Source organism: Apium graveolens, chromosome 4 (genome assembly GCF_009905375.1).
Source record: "Apium graveolens cultivar Ventura chromosome 4, ASM990537v1, whole genome shotgun sequence".
Lineage (NCBI taxonomy): Eukaryota > Viridiplantae > Streptophyta > Magnoliopsida > Apiales > Apiaceae > Apium > Apium graveolens.
Genome location: NC_133650.1, coordinates 74,511,281 through 74,529,120, shown reverse-complemented (window position 1 = coordinate 74,529,120; position 17,840 = coordinate 74,511,281). Strand labels below are relative to the sequence as shown.

Sequence of the window (17,840 nt, the reverse complement as noted above, 5' to 3'; positions counted from 1 at the left end):
GAAGATCCCAATACACACATTAGGGATTTCATTGAAATATGCGACACCTTCAAGTTCAACGGTGTTTCTGAAGATGCTGTGAAGCTGAGACTGTTCCCATTCTCTCTGAAGGACAAGGCTAAGAGCTGGTTACACTCTCTACCAGCTGGTTCGATTACTACTTGGGAAGATCTTGCTCAGAAGTTTCTTACTAAATTCTTCCCTATGGCGAAGACAGCTGCACTCAGGAATGCTATTAATCAATTTGCGCAGCAAACGGGAGAATCGCTAAGTGAAGCTTGGGAGCGCTACAAGGAGATGCTTAGGAAGTGTCCTCATCATGGAATTCCTGATTGGATGATCATCACTTATTTTTACAATGGGTTGGGAGCACAATCCAGACCCATGCTCGATGCAGCATCAGGCGGAGCATTATGGGTAAAGAGCTATAAGGAAGCTTATGATCTAATTGAACTGATGGCTGCTAATGAATATCAGTATCCAACCCAGAGATATCCACAGGGCAAGGTAGCAGGAGTTCTTGAAGTGGATACAGCTACGGCTATCACTGCTCAACTAAAGGCGTTGTCTATGAAGATCGATTCTCTGGCTAACTATGGTGTTAAGCAGATAATTAGTGTTTGTGAGCTGTGTGCAGGTCCGCATGTGACAGAACAATGCGCTATATCTAGCGACTCAGCTCAGTTTGTGAGCAACTTTCAGAGATTACAGCAACCAGTTCCAGACTCTTATCATCCTGACAACTGGAATCATCCTAACTTCAGCTGGAGCAACAATCAGAATGCGATGCAACAGCCATTCCAGCAGTTTGCAAATAAGCTATTTAACCCTCCTGGTTTTCAGCAACAATTTACACCAAGACAACAACTCCAACTTCAACAACAAACTAATGATGCAGGTCTATCTACGAATGAAAAATATGAATTGGAGGAGTTGAGGCTTATGTACAAAAACCAGGCTCTTATATGCCAAAGCCAGGCTGTTTCTATCCAGAATCTGGAGAACCAAATAGGGCAAATTGCTAATGCCTTATTGAATCGACCACCAGGAACGCTTCCTAGTGATACAGAAACAAATCCAGGCAAGAGGGAAGTTGAAGAACAGGTGAACGCCATCACCTTAAGGTCTGGAAAGGTCGCAAGCCCCCAAGTTCAGCAAGACGAAGAGCCAGAAAAATCTCAAGATTCAGAAAATGCAGTTGTGGCTGAAGAAGATGTGTAGAAGGAAGTAGAGGTGGAACCAAGGAAGACTACTGTGGAACACACTCCTCCTGAGGGTAATTCAGGGGAGAAACAGATTTATCCTCCACCTCCTTTTCCTAAAAGGCTGCAGAAGAAAAAGCTGGATAAGCAGTTTGAGAAGTTTCTGGAGGTGCTCAAGAAACTTCATATCAACATACCTTTTGCTGAAGCTCTTGAACAGATTCCTAGCTATGCGAGGTTTATGAAAGGTATTCTCTCTCGGAAAGTGAAGCTCGATGACTTAGAGACTGTTGCTCTAACGGAGGAATGCAGTGCTGTGCTGCAACAGAAGTTGCCTCCGAAGCTTAAAGATCCTGGAAGCTTCACTATTCCTTGCACCATCGGAAACTTGTCATTCGACAAGTGTTATGTGATTTAGGAGCTAGCATCAATCTGATGCCCTTATCTATCTTCAAGAAGCTTGGTCTGCCTGAGCCGAAACTAACATACATGTCATTGCAACTAGCTGATCGTTCCATCGCTTATCCAGGAGGTATATTGGAGGATGTCTTGGTCAAGGTGGATAAACTCTTCTTCCCTGCTGACTTTGTAATTCTTGATTTCGAGGAAGATAAGAAGATTCCCATTATCTTGGGAAGACCATTCTTGGCTACAGGCCGAACTATGATCGATGTGCAAAAAGGAGAGCTTACGATGAAGGTTCATGATCAGAAGGTCACTTTCAATGTGTTCAAGGAAATAAAATTACCCACAGCTAAAGAGGAGTGCTTTAAAGTAGAGCAAATTCAGGTTTTGAATGCACCTCTGTGGAAGAGGAAGTTGGATGTGCCATTCGGTTCTCTTGGGTTAGCAGAGCTGAAAATTTCTCAGGATCGTCTCGAGTCGTCTATTGAAGATGCTCCTACACTTGAGCTCAACCCACTACCAAATCACTTGAGTTATTCATTCTTAGGTGCACTCCCTGACAAGGGGTTGGGATATATCTTTGATGATGTAGAGGGTAGCCGAACGGATCCTCCAGTGCCTATAGAGGGTTCTTCTCATGTACAGCAGGTAGTTGATAGGACTGGTGTTGGTGACGAGCAGTACAGGCGAGTAATTAGGCGTATGGAGGCCATGCACGACATTCACCGTCATTTTGCTGAAGATTTGACACACGCTTTCGGTACTATTTTCTGAGACACTAGTGGCGAGGTTGATTGGCCACCTGATCCTCCACCCGAAGAGGCTGATCTTTCCGACGACTAGGTATGCTTGAAATCCTTATTATTACCTTCAATGAGGACATTGAAAATTTTAAGTTTGGGGGTGATAATGTAAGGATTAGTAGTGTGAGTCCATATAGATTCATATAGATTTATGTTGCATGTTTAGTTGTAGTTCATTCATATTTTTGCATGATTGTTCATTTAGGACATATTTGTTTGTTTTTATGTAATTTCATATAGTTGCATTTGCATGCATATTTAGCATGATCCCTTAAGATGAACTATGATATTGAATAAGTTGATGTTGATTTGAGTGTGGTGATGAGGAATTGAGGGATGTTTAAGTCTTAATGAATTGATTTGCATGCCAGAAATAAATATTTTCACAAAGTCTTATAGGGTTGCTTTTGATCTAGATCATGATCATACTTGTTTGTTGTTGAGATTTAATCATTTGGTTATATTTAGAATTTGTGATATTCTCGTAATGACGTAAAAACACTGATTTTTTTTATCTGGAGAAAAACTTGGATTTCATTGCTAGTTGTTGTAAGGCTAGGCGTCAAATGGCTAGTAGCCGGCTCATATTTTTATGAGTAGTCTAGGGTTGAATGAGATGGAGCGAAACGCACTCATTCAGAAATTGTTGAAAAAAATCAAAAAAAAAAGAAAAAAAAGAAAGAAAAAAGTATGTGTTTATGCACAATTGATCAAGAGTGAGCTCTTTAATACTCGAGTTATTAAGTTCTAGGGGACTTTGTGCCTAGTGACCTAAGGCTTTTATAGTCTGGGATCCGCTAACCTAACGCTCGGTACATGGATATTATTGTATAAGTCTTTTGGGACCTCATTCATTGTACGATCAAATAAGCATCTTTGCTATGTGTTCAATAATAGTGTGAATCCTTGTATAACTCTAGTAGAAAGGAGGTGTTGTGAGTCATAATGCGTTTATTGTCTATTCTGTTTATAAACTTTTGATTGTTTCAATGATAGATAAGTTAGGGTTATTGATCTAGTATCGAGAGTATATCTGTTAAGCATCCACACACGCACGTTTCTGGTTTGTGAGTTGGTTTGTGGGATTTATTCAAACTCTGTTTCAAGTTATTGCATTCTTAGAGGCATTGGCTTATTCATTTGGTTATGGTTATTCTGAGGGGATCGATTGCATTGTCATTTAGTTGCATTCACGTAGTTTCATTCATGCATTAGGTTTGTTTTGTAGTTTTGAGTCTGTTTATGCTTGAGGACAAGCATCGATTCAAGTTTGGGGGTGTAATAAGTGGATTTTATATCCACTTGGAATGCTTTATTACAAGCTTAAATTGGTGTTTTGGACTCAAGTTATTGGTATTTTGATGTGTTTTTGTGTTATTGCATTTCAGGTATCAGTTAAATGAAGAAAAGAGCTTTTAAAGGAAATATGATGAAAAGTGATCAGAATTGGAAGCCAAGGCCATTGTCAAGTTGTAGAGAATCTCAATAGCTTCGCGTGGGCAGTTGAATCGCCTAATTCTGACGAGTAGAACTCAAGTTATGGTCAAAACAAGATTCATCAGAATATTTTTCCAGTCAGTAGCTGAGCGCCCGCTCAGCAGAGCTGAACGCCCGCTCAGAGAGCTGAGCGCCCGCTCAGGAGAACTGAGCGGCCGCTCAGGGCGCGGCTGGTCGCTGATTTCGCTAAAAAAGCCTTTTTTTAGTAGAATTTGACGATTTTAAGGGTCCAGGTCCACTAGGGGCGTATATATACTTAAAAAAAAGGGTTTTCATCATCCAGGAAGATTGGGATACCAAGGAGAAGACCTAGAAGCACTGAACAACTCCGAAAAAGAAGATCTTGTTTTTAATTTATGATTCTTTGAATTAGTTGTAACTTTGGATGCTCGTTTTCGTTCTTGTTGAACCTAGATCTCGTTTATTCGTACTTTGATTATTATTTAGTTTATTAAGACCTTGTTTATACCATGCTTTCATTGGAACCCATGGTGACGATGAATTCGATTATGGGCTAATCGTTGTCATGGGATTCTAGCGGATTTACTTATGGATTTCAATAGTTAATTGTTTCGATATCTTGGTGTGGTGATTGATTGATATCCTAGTATGGTTGTGCTTATTCGTCTTATGTGCGTAGCTAACATATAAGATAGCGTGTTAATCTCTATTGAAGTGACAGTGAATATAGAGGTTTAGAACTTGCCATGCTAGCATAGGTTCATGTATGTGTATGCATGATTCGTAGGTAACTCTAACCGTTTTACTTGCCCTATGTAATCAAGATAGATAACTTGTTCTTAAACCGTTATGTTGTCAAATTCTATAGACATATAGGGTCTCAATATAATTGGTGCCTATTCAGCTTTTATCTCTTTTGTGGATGTTTGGTAGAATGGTACTCGTGCAACGAAAGTTGGCGTTTATCAGTTTCGTGTTATCTGATTAGTGTCCTCACCATCACATGCTAAGGTTAAGAACGAGAAGGCTATTGAACAAAGTATTTAATGAAGTTAGGATCCCATGTTTGTCATATATAGTAATTCAACTTCAATTCTCTTAGTTAATGTTATTTAGTATAATCTCTTAGTTTAATAAAAACCCAATTTGTTATTTGTATTAGCATTGAGTGATAACCATACATTGTTGCATAGGTGCATAAATTGAACTTAACCTAAACCAGTCTCTGTGGGAACGAATCTGATTTATATCTTATACTACTTGCGAACGCGTATACTTGCGTGAATATTAGCGCGTGTTTTCGCCCTAACACTACACAGTTACAAGATATCTCCTAATTGATATGATATGTTTTATTTCCTAAAATACATCAATCAGAGATTATCTACTATAGTCCTTTATTTGTACAACTCTCCAAGCATATCTTCTTTTGGTTAATCCAGATCATTTCCTGTAAATCAGTCGCTTTTCCTGAAGTATATCCGCACTTAAGTTCTGATGTAAGTCCTGATGGCTTAAGTTCTGATAACTTCCTGTCTTCAGTAAGTTCTGATTTCCAGTTAAGTTCTAATAATAAGTTCTTAAACTAAACAAATCAGATTAGATATGACATCACAAATATATCTAACAATCTCCCCCAACTTGTAATTTATAAAAATATACAAGTTTATAGATTTGATGATGTCAAAAACATTTAAGTACAAATGCAATGAGAGTTTATATGCACAACTAAATACAACTTACAGTCCATGCAGCTTTTACCAAATTCACTGAATCAGCCTGAATCCATAATGATTGCTTACAAAGTCTGATACCATCTTGGTCTCTGCATTTCTTTTAACTTCAAGTAACTGAGCTTTGAATTGCTGCAGTCCTTCATCTTCAGTATCAACAATCTGATATATGGTAGCTCTGAGTGCAGAAATTGGATTTCTTTCAAGTCCATCTCCCAGTCTTATTACCCTTGGATGTGTAGAATCTTCATTATAGCATAAACATCTTCCTTTCAGAATTACTTCTACCTTAGCAAAATTCTTCCTCATAGGAATTTATCTTCCATCATCATTGGAGTATACTTTGTCATTCTTGCACCAGATATTCTGAGTAAATCTCTTATTGTCTTCAGAATATATTCTAACCATTTCCTGATAACATCAGAATTTACCTCCTGTAGATAATGAATATATTGGAGCTCTTTGACAGATTTCTTCAGCACATCAGATTCAGATAATCTATAAGTTCTGCCATCAATCAGCATTAAGATCAATTTCTATTTTTCTTCATAATCATCATGAGTATCCATCACTACTTGAGCAGAAAACACTTTGTCAAGGTGCTTCTGTGTGATCTCTTCAAATGGCTTGTCAGTCAATATGGATGGATCTCTAATATCAACTTCTATCCCATTCGGGAATTTCTCTCTGTCAGAACCTAATCCAGAAGTGTCTCTAGCTTGCTTGGCTTTTACCCCAAATGTTGCAAGTTGATTCAACATCTGATTTATCTTAGGCTGAACTGGAATAGACTTGTTCCATAACAGCTTCTTCTTGTCTTCTAATGTTAAACTGTCTATGTCAACTTGAGCAGTGTTAGAGGTTGATGTCTTGATGAATTTGTCAGGATTTGCAGTTTCATCTGTAACTTGCTGTTCTGAAATATCTTCAGGATTTATTAAGTTCTGAACTTCTTCACTCTGAACAACTTAAGCTATGTCAGAGGTTGTCTTAGATTCTTCTGTCATCCTCATTCTCTTCAGAGTTTCAACTGTTTCATCTTCAGCAGCATTATCATCAAAGACTTGAACCATCTTGCACACAGGATCCATCAGAATTTGAGGAATCTTCATCTTCTGTTTCTTGGCTGTCTCCCCAACTTTTCCTTTTCCCTTATCTTTGGGATCAGTAGTAGTTTGAGATCTAGTCCTTGATCTAGGAATCTTTGTGGCAGATCTTTCTCTTATCACAATCCCCTTTTCTTTTGGCCTTGGTGGCTTTTTAGCATCAGAAGCTTTTGATTTGGGTTTGCTCTTCTCAGCAGCAAATTTAGCTTCTTCTTCTCTTAATTCCTCTAAATCCACTCCTGGATTATCCTTAAGGAATAGTCTCTTGGCCAATTTTTCATCAACAGATTGAATTTTGGGATCTTTATAGAAGAATGTTGCTTTTCCTTTGAATTTCAAAGTCTGCAAAAACTTCTGTGACTCTTGGCTTCCAGCTTGGACTATCACATCAGAAGTAGTTGTCAAAACTTGATCATCAGTATTTGAAGTATCAGCATTTGTGATCAACAAAGGAACATCCCGATCTGTTGGCTTCTTTCCTTCCTTATTCCTCCCTTGTATAGCAGATCTATCAGAGTTCTTCCTACCAGACATTCTCTAATGAGAACTTGTCTGTTGAGTGGAAATTCTGCTTAGCTGCTTCCCTTAACTTTGACCTCTACTCTTTTCGGAGTTTCCCTAGTCATCTCCATGATCATCCTTTTTCTTCAGTGTTTGGCTTGGTGAGCATTTGGACTTAACTACCTTCTCCCCCTTTTTGGCATCATCTGTCAGTAGTAGAGAAAGAAGGAGTTCAACTGAAGATTGGATCTCATTTAACTGAGTCTGTTGAGCAGCTTGATTTTATAATACCTCATCTAGTTGGGCCTGCTGCTTGTCTTGAACAAGCTCAATAGCATCCACTTTTTCTTGAATTGGTCTAAAAAAACCACTTCTTGTCTAGATCTTGCATCATGGCTAGCTTATCAGCTTTTTTTCTGAAGTTTATCAACCTTTGCATGAGTCGTGGAGTGTTGACCTTGTAGAGTTCTTGTACTGAGAGCAGTGACCTTTAGTTGATGCTTGAAGTCAGAACTTGTCAGCAACTCATCAGCTTTTGAAACATGTTCTGTCAGAACATGTGGGATGAGAATAAAATCAGTATTATTCCATTTATGAATCCACTCAGTCCCTCTAAAGGTTTCCTCACATGGAACTGGAGCAGCCTCTTTCTCAAACTGGAATAATGCCTCCTTTCATGTAGGCACTAGAGTGTTTACTGGAGATGACTATCCAGAACTTGCTAGAATCTCATCATCTTCAGATAACACCAAGATGTGTGTGGCTGTAGGAGACTCTGAAGCAGTTGCAGCTTGTCTAAATTCTGATCTTTAGTTCCAATATCAAGAATTGGTGTTGTTGGTATCTCAGCCTGTAAAATTGGAGAAGTAACAAGAGTTGGCTGTTTTGTAGTTGGAGCTTCCAGATATAGAACAGTAGGTATATTCAAATTATTAATATCTATTTCAGGACTTGTCTATTGTTCTTCAACATCATTTGTAGCTTTGATTGGAGAGTGAGGTGGAGAAATCACGGATTCTTGTATAGGTTCTGATCTGTGGACTTCAGGAATTTCAGATTTCCGAATCAGAACTTCTTCAGCTACTGGCAGGGCTTCAATCACAATAGATTCTGATGAGAACAAAGATTTCTGATCCCCTTCCTCAACATCTTCAGCATCCTCAGATTGAATTTGTGCAAGATGCACACATGCTCCTGTCTTCCTCAATTTTGATTTTCTAGATGGAGGGGTGACATGATCGGTATCAGAATGTGAAGACCTCTTTCTTTTCTGAATGCCAGAAGCTTCAGTTATTTTCTCCTTTTGAAGAGTTGACTCTTCAGCTTCTTTTGTCACAGGTTCTGATGCAGGAACCTGTACCTATTCTTCCTCATCTGATTCATCTCTCAGAATCAGCCTTCTCTTTCTCCTTGGTGAAGATTGAGCAACAGATTTAGGTCTTGAGGTTTTGGGTCTGGAGGATGTGTCAGATTTTACAACTGGCACCTTTTGAGAAGTATTAGAGGTTGGTTTGGTTTTGGATTTGGGTCTAGACTATGAAGTACTGACAACAGGTGCTGATGTTGGTGGTTGTGAGGTAGACTGTGGTTGTTGAGTAGTGGATGGTTGTGATGGTGTTACATCAGGGAATATGGCTGTGTAAGTGCCTGGGATAGTGTTGACTAAGAACTGTTTGACAGATTGGGGTATTTGGAGAGGTCTTAGTACTTCCTTCTTGTTATCAGCAGATAACAAGTCAGTAAATGCCCTTTTGTGTAACTTAAAAGGTTCCATTAGGTTACTGAACACTTGTGGCTTATCAGAACAATAATAACTATAAATTAATTGGCGTAACCTAGCAAAATATACTACATTTGCATCTTCCTTCATTCTGTCACCAATATAGCCTAACACAACAGATGCATAATCGAAATGAGTCTGATTAAGAAGTACATACCCTATTTGTTGACTCATGATTGGAATAGCATCGAAATTGGAACATTTGTTAGCAAAAGTCTTTGTGATGCAATCAAAGAAGAAGCTCTATTCCTTCCTGATGCAAGGTCTCTTCAACTGTCCTAGCTTGGACAAGCTTTTCTCATATCCCAAGCTTGTCATCATGTTCTGAAGAACAGATTCTCCAAGTGCTAAGTTGTAAGTGCAGTTTTCAGGTAGATGAAGAGCCTGCCTCACTGTAGTAACAGTTACCATATACTCATCTTCTCCTGATGAGAAGATGATGCTTGGAGATCCAGTTTCACCTCCATCATCATGAAATCCAGTCTTCCAAAACTTCAACACCTGTTTACCAGAGATTGATTGAGGTTGGGTCAGAGCATACTCAATCTCACTGTGAGCCAAGAAATCATGAACAAAGTGAAGTTCTGAAGGAGCTTCATCCTTGTTCAAGATAGCAGAGTAGTTGTTTGGGACAAACTTAGCTCCATTAAAAATAACATCCTTTGGTGCCATTTCTGTTGAAAAATCAAGTGAAAATTATATGTTTGCAAAGTGTTTGATAAAATGCCTGTAAGAGAACGTCAGAAAATAAGAGAGTAAGAAAATAAGAGAGAGAGAATAGAATAAAAGAGTGGGTAAAAGATTGTGTAATCTTTTATCTCTGATATTTATACTCTGCACATGGAAATGTCTCTTTTTGTAAATTAGAACCGGCAGCTTTATACTTGGCAGCGTGTAATCAATTAAAACATAAATAGTGGGAACGGTAAACATGCAGTAATTATTGCACATCTGCACATACCAAAACCAACACGCAACCCACTAACAAATGATTATGACTGTTTTTATCTCACCTAATTATTTTTCTAAGAAATATAACTGTTACAGTAAATAACAAAAATTAGTCAAGTAAATAAATAATGCCACGCAAGCATCAGGATTTACATCAGAACTTGACTATTATCAGAATTTAACGGTCATCAGAACATGGCTTCTGTACTCAAAAAGTGAATGATTGTTTATGTGTTTCTTCACACAAATACTGACCGTTTTTTTCAGAGTTTAATCATCAGAACATAATCAGAACTTGTCCTCAAAATTTATGCAAATAATATTTAACTGTTTATCAGAAACAACTTAATCACCACAGTAATTTTCATCATTCATATGGAGTGATAGTGTGTGTATGTGCAAATGATTAGATAAAGATTAAAGTCTGGTAAACTTCAGTATATCTTAGAAATAAGGCATAACTAAGAAAAATGCTTAAAATATGTCTTGAATTGTGAAGTCTACTGTAGAACAAAGATATGCAAGAATCCACCTCAACTGTTTGTGCTTATTTTATGCATCTTTTGAAATTCTTTTGACAAGGGCTTCTCAGTGTAAATGAGTTACAACTGCCATCAGAATTAATGTTGTTATCAGAATATTTCTCCAGTAATCAGAGAATGTGAAAAGTCACTAAGAAAAATTAATTTGCTTTTCTAATGCATATAACTTAATACCGGCAATGCACTTGGATCTTCCCTTTCATATAAATTACTCTAGATCTCAAAGGAGTACCTGATTTCAATTTTTTTTCTTTTATTTTCTTCAGATAAGTGAGGCTTATCAAGCATGTAGTTTATCCTTCAGATTTTCTGACTTCAGAATTTGACAGATAAGAAGCAATAATCTAGTTTGTGACTTAGTAATAAGATACAGGAAGTAAATTTGACTAAGATCAAAATCAGAATTTGCTTGTGTTATTGATTTCCACATAAATAACTAATTCAAACATGGGATACATAGTTTGTTAAAGACTACTAAGTCAGCATCTAACAAGATAATCCTCATTGGATTGATTAGTCACAGAACATTCAAAACTCTTTCAGAGTTTATAGAATCACATCAGATAATAAGCAGTGTTTAATATGTTACAATTTAAACACATATTACATTGAGATAAGAAAATCTGTAAACACTGATCATAAAGTCTGATGTATGAGAATCAAAAACTAAACAGATTTTGAGAAAGAACCTGAAACCATTCCAAGTTCATTTACCATTCTTGTAAAAGTAGCTTCACATAGTGGTTTTGTGAAGATATTTGCTAGTTGTTGATCTCTTGGAACAAAATGCAATTCCAATGTACCTTCCATCACATGTTCCCTTATGAAATGGTACCTAATGCTGATGTGCTTTGTCATTAGTGTTGAACTGGATTTCCTGTCATAGCAATAACACTTTGATTATCATAGTAAATAGGTATTTTAGAAAATTCTAACACATAGTCCAGTAACCGATTCTTCATCCAAAGAATATGTGCACAACAGCTTCCTGCAGCAATATATTCTGCTTCTGCTGTTGATGTGGAAATTGATTTCTATTTCTTGCTAAACCAAGAAACCAATCCGCCTCCAAGAAATTTGCAGCTTCCACTAGTGCTTTTCCTGTCTAATTTGCATCCTGCAAAATCTGCATCTGAGTAACCTATTAGCTTAAAATCTGATTTCCTAGGATACCACAATCCTAGATCTGTTGTACCCTTGAGGTACTTGAAAATTCTTTTCACAGCTATTAGATGAGGTTCTCTTGGATCAGTTTGAAATCTTGCACAAAGATAGGTAGCATACATGATATCTGATCTACTTGCAGTATAGAGTAAAGAGCCAATCATACCTCTGTAGTTAGTAATATCTACTGATGCTCCACTATCTTTATCTAACTTGGTGGCAGTGGCCATGGGAGTTGATGCAGTAGAACTGTCTTGCATTCCAAATTTCTTAAGTAGATTTTTGGTGTACTTGGATTGACTGAAAAAAGTACCTTCTTCAGTTTGTTTGACTTGAAGTCCCATAAAATAACTCAACTCTCTCATCATACTCATTTGATATCTTGACTGTATTAACTTGGAAAATCTTTCACAAAGTTTTGTATTTGTAGAGCCAAAGATGATATCATCAACATATATATGTACCAAAAGTAAGTCATTTCAATGGTTGAGGTAGAATAAAGTCTTGTCAATTTTGCCTATGTGAAATCCTCTTTCTAGAAGGAATTGAGCCAGAGTCTCATACCATGCTTTAGGAGCTTGTTTAAGGCCATAAAGTGCTTTGTCAAGCCTGTAGATATGATTTGGAAATTTTGGATCGGATCTACAAAGCATGGAGGTTGTTCAACATATACCTCTTCTTCCAATTTTCCATTGAGAAAAGCACTTTTCACATCCATTTGAAAGACTTTAAACTTCTTGTGAGAAGCATAAGCCAAAAAGATTCTTATGGCTTCCAATCTAGCAACTGAAGCAAATGTTTCATCATAGTCAATACCATCCTGTTGAGAGTAACCTTTAGCAACCAACCTTGCTTTGTTTCTTGTAATTATGCCATCACTGTCAGTTTTATTTCTGAACACCCATTTTGTACCAACAATTGATCTGTCCTTTGGTCTTGGTACTAGGGTCCAGACTTTATTTCTTTCAAATTCATTTAACTCTTCCTGCATTGCTTGCACCCAATCAGCATCTTGAAGAGCTTCTTTCACTTTCTTTGGTTCAGTCTGAGATAGAAAGGAATGATAGAGACATTCATTTGTTGTTGCTGTTCTAGTTCTGACACCTGCTTCAGGATCTCCATTTATTAAGTCAGGTTTGTGTGATTTAGTCCACTTCCTTGCAGATGGAAGTTGATCTCTAGAACTGGATCCTCCCCCATGATCCATGCTGTCTCCATCAGCATTTTATGATGCTCCCCTTGAAGTTATGCTCTCTGAGATTCCAGAATTTGAGTTGGATACTTCAGGAATTAAAGAATTAGAGTTTCCAGAATTGTCAGAATTTGGCTCATTAGAACTTGATGAATCAGAACTTGAAGAGTCAGTGACTGGTTTTGATGCTTCTTGAGAGTCTTGAGATGTGGTATGATCATCAGCTTGCTCCCCCTGAAAAGGTGCATTTTCCTTTGGAGCAGTTACCACAGTCTCAATGACATCAGAATTTAACCCGTCAGAACTTACATGATCAGCATTTAGGTCATCAAAATTTACAGAATCAGAATTTATATCTTCATTTTCAAATCTCAACTGATCATGATCATTGAAATCTTCAAGTCCAGTAATCTTTTTATCATCAAAAGATACATTGATATATTCCATGACAACCCTCGTTCTTAAATTGTAGACTCTGAAGGCTTTTATGGAAAGTGGATATCCAACAAAAATTCCTTCATCAGCTTTTAGATCAAATTTTGACAGCTGTTCAGGATGAGTCTTAAGAACAAAACACTTGCATCCAAATACATGAAAGTATTTCAGATTTGGCTTCTTTTTCTTCACCATCTCATATGGTGTTTTTCCATGCTTGTTTATGAATGTAGCATTTTGTGTAAAATAAGCAGTTTGCACAGCTTCAGCCCAAAAATAGGTTGGTAGCTTTGCTTCATCAAGCATAGTTCGTGCAGCTTCAATAAGAGTCATGTTCTTTCTTTCTACAACTCCATTCTGCTGTGGAGTTCCAGGTGCAGAAAATTCATGCTTTATTCCTTGATCTTTGCAAAACTCTTTCATGATTGATTTCTTGAACTCAGTGCCATTATCACTTCTTATTATTTTAATAGAATCTTTGACTAACTTATCCAGCTGTCTGACATGATCAGTTAGAGTAGATGCAGTTCCATTCTTCTTGTGCAAGAAATACATCCAAGTGTATCTTATGAAGTCATCCATTATAACCATAGCATATTTCTTCTTTGCAATAGACATGACATTTACTGGACCAAATAGATCAACATACAGTAAGTGATAAGGCTCAAGAATTGAGGATTCAGTTTTGCTCTTGAATGAAGATTTTCGTTGTTTTGCCTTTTGACATGAGTCACAAAGACCATAAAGAGCAAATATTGATTTTGGCAGTCCTCTCACAAGATCTTTCTTTACTAGCTCATTTATGTTGTTGAAATTTAAATGAGAGAGTCTCTTGTGCCAATTCCAGCTTTCTTCAATTGATGCTCTGCTTAATAGACAGATTGCAGGACCATCAGAATTTGTTGAAAGACTGGATTCATATATGTTACCATGTCTGTAACCTTTCAGAACCACTTTTCCTGTAGAATTACTTACAACTTCACAGTGTTCTTCCACATGATAACCTCTGTCACAGATTTGACTCACACTTAGCAGTTTGTGTTTAAGTCCTGAGACAAGAGCTACTGTTTCAATTATGACATTCCCAAGATTGATATTACCATATCCCAGAGTCTTTCCCATGTTGTCATCTCCATAAGAAACTCCTGGGCCAGCTTTCTCCACAAAGTTTGATAGCAGGGCTTTATTTCCAGTCATATATCCTGAACATCCACTGTCCAGAACCAGGATATTTTTCCTGTTGCCCCACAAAGACCACTATTGATTAGTTTTAAGGACCCAGACTTGCTTGGATCCTTTGGCCTTGTTAAGTTTGTTAGCATTTCCAGCGGATTTAGTTTCAGAGTTTATGCTAACATGTTTTTTATCAGACTTTATATCAGACTTTGCATCAGAATTTACACTAGAAGTAATTAAACTAACTTTCTTTAAAGAAGGTTTTATTTCATAATAATTATAGTACCAACTTTGATATTCCTTGCAAGTATAAATAGAATGCCATAAACTACCACAATGAAAATAAGGATTTTGTGGTTTAAACCTAACAAACTGACTCTTAATTCCTGAACTAGGAGGTAAAGAGTTTATATCTTTATTTTTCCTGCAAAAAGAAGCAAGATGGTTAGAGTTTCCACAATTATAGCACTTCTTTCTAGGAGCATTAGGAGCATGCATATAATTATTACTTTTCTTCACACCTTCCTTTCCATTCCTATTTTTCCTAGCTTCATTTACCTTGTTCATATTTTTAATCTCTTTCAGCTTATATTTAAGCTGTTTCTTTGTCATTAAGCCAATGTTTACCCAAGATGGTTTATCCTGTTTTAATTTTTCAGAAATTGACTTTTCTTTGACTTCTGTTTTAGAGTCTTTCATTTTTTCAGAATCAGACACAACAGTTTTTGCAACAAATTTAACAGGATTTACCTTTGACTTTCCAGTCTGTTTGATAGCGATTGGCTTAATTGGCAAAGTCCCTTTCTCACTTTTACCATCTTTATAACCTAACCCCTCTTTCCAGTTTCCACTACTTATAATATTCTGAGTTGTTCTGCCTGAGTTAGTCCAAATCCTGATGATTTCTCTTTCTTTTTCTAATTCAGTTTTTAGATAATCATTATGTTTAAGCAATTCATTCTTAACATACACATCATTATCTCTCTCTATCTGAATAGTGTTCATCTTGACTAACTCTTCTTCAAGATAGCTATTTCTGTTTTTGTACTTGAGATTTTCAGATTTTAATCTTTCATTCTCTAAAGTCTGATCTCTATAGCTAATATAAATATTTTTCAGAAATAATCTCAACTCAGTAATATCTTATGTATCAAAAGCAAGAGTTGATAGAGGTACCTTTAGTTCAACAGCATCAGAATTGCTATCAGCATTTGCCATTAAGGCATAGTTCACCTCTTCTTCAGATTCTGAAGTGTCTGCCCAGTTTTTCTTCTTTGTGATAAGTGCCCGGCCTTTATCACCTTTTCCTTTCTTGCAATCAGGAGAGATGTGGCCTCTTTCACCACAATTGTAGCATTTGACATTTGAATTTTCTCATATGTCCGACTTTCCTCCTTTGCCTTCAGTCTTTCTGAACTCTTTCTTGTCAGAACTTCCACCTTTCCTGGAAAACTTCTTACCCTTTCTGAATTTCTTGTAGGCTATCTTTGTGATATCCTTCACCATAAGAGCAAACAGTTGCATCATCTCTACATCAACATCCATTTCAGATAAATTTTCAGGTTCTGAATCATCATCATCAGAATCTGATGACTCTGAATCAGACTGTATGATGAGAGCCTTTCCTTTTGCCTTCCTAGAGACAATTGGCTTTTCTTCAGTCTTTAAAGCAACTGTCTTAGACTTACCTCCATGCCTCTTCTTTCTTTGCTCCATCTCAAGTTCATGAGTCTTGAGCATCTCATAGATTTCATCAAGAGACATATCAGCAAGTTCATAGTTTTCTCTTATTGTAGTAGCTTTCAAATCCCACTTTTCAGGAAGAGCTAGTAGGAATTTCAGATTTGAATCTTCTGGATCATATTCCTTATCCACCAGTGACAGATCATTCAACAGCTTTGTGAATCTGTCATATGTATCAGTTAGTGACTCATCAGATTTTGAGTCAAAGTGCTCATACTCCTTTGTGAGTATTGTTTTCCTGTTCTTTTTGATGGCATTGGTTCCTTGACATCTCACTTCCAATTCATCTCAAATTTCTTTTGCAGTCTTGCATCCAATCACCCTATTTGACATGACATTGTCAAGTGTACTATGAAGCAAGTGTCTTACTTTTGCATCCTTTCCTAGTGAAGAGATGTCTTCAGTGGTGAGTTCTCTCTTTTCTTTGGGAATCATCTTTTGTGGCTCATTCCAACTGCAACAGAAAGCTTTATGGGCTTGTATGGACCATCATAAATTTTGTCTAAATATTCTGGATCTGTAGCTTCCAGAAACATGGCCATCTTCACACTCCATACAGGGCACTCAGATACCCTGAGCATAGGAACCCTGATGGTTTCATATCTACTGGTGTTTTGAATGGGTTGAACCTTTGCAGGTTCTTGAGGGTCTTGTGTTTTTGATTGATCAGACATGATTGATTGTTTGTTTGGATCTTAACTGTTTGTAAGCTTAACAGATTGGCTCTGATACCACTTATTAGGCCTCAATGATACTATAGAGGGGGGTTGAATATAGTATCTACAATCAATTCGATTATAAACACAAGTATGTAACAGAATACAAGTTTATTCAATATATCAAACTCTGTTACAGTAGGTTTAATCTACTCTCTCAGTGATGTATGATATCACTAAGAGCTGCTAGGGTTACAATGAATAATATTCTCGTGAATGATAACATATATAGTGTAAACCCCTAATATGTGTTTATATACTACACAGTTACAAGATATCTCCTAATTGATATGATATGTTCAATTTCCAAAAATATATCAATTAGAGATTATCTACTGTAGTCCTTTAGCTGTACAACTCTCCAAGCATATCTTCTTTTGTTTAATCCAGATCATCTCCTATAAATCAGCCGCTTTTCATCCCTGAAGTGTATCCACACTTAAGTTTTGATGTAAGTCCTTATGGCTTAAGTTCTGATAACTTCATGTCTTCAGTAAGTTCTGATTTCTAGTTAAGTTCTGATAATAAGTTCTGAAACTAAACAAATCAGATTAGACATGACATCACAAATATATCTAACACTTTATTACCTTCATGTTGCAAGGAATGCAGTCAAACTTGTCACAGAATGAATATGGATCATTAGAATTAACTTCATTGTATTTGCAAGCTCCTTCAGCTGGCTTGCTAACAACCTTTTTACAAAGGTGAGTTAGATGATTTGAAGAGCCACATTTTTCACACTTCTTTCTAGGAGCATTTGCAACATAAGCAAAATTATTGCTTTTGTTTATCCCTATTTTTCCATTTCTATTTCTCTTTTTCTTTCTTGCATCTTCAGCTTTGGTTTCTTGACCAGGAGTCTTGGGACTGTGTTTGTTCATGAGCTTCTTTTCAGTTTTTGAAGACTGAACTGATTCTTCAGTTTTCTTT

The 17,840-nt window shown here is 36.9% G+C and overlaps 1 non-coding gene across 1 annotated transcript; it reads right to left on the bottom strand.

Annotated features, from left to right (window-relative positions):
* Nucleotides 1–219: 219 nt before the first annotated feature.
* Nucleotides 220–326, bottom strand: LOC141722876 (small nucleolar RNA R71). The gene has a single exon (XR_012575874.1). It is a non-coding gene; the product is annotated as a small nucleolar RNA R71 (small nucleolar RNA).
* Nucleotides 327–17,840: the final 17,514 nt, after the last annotated feature.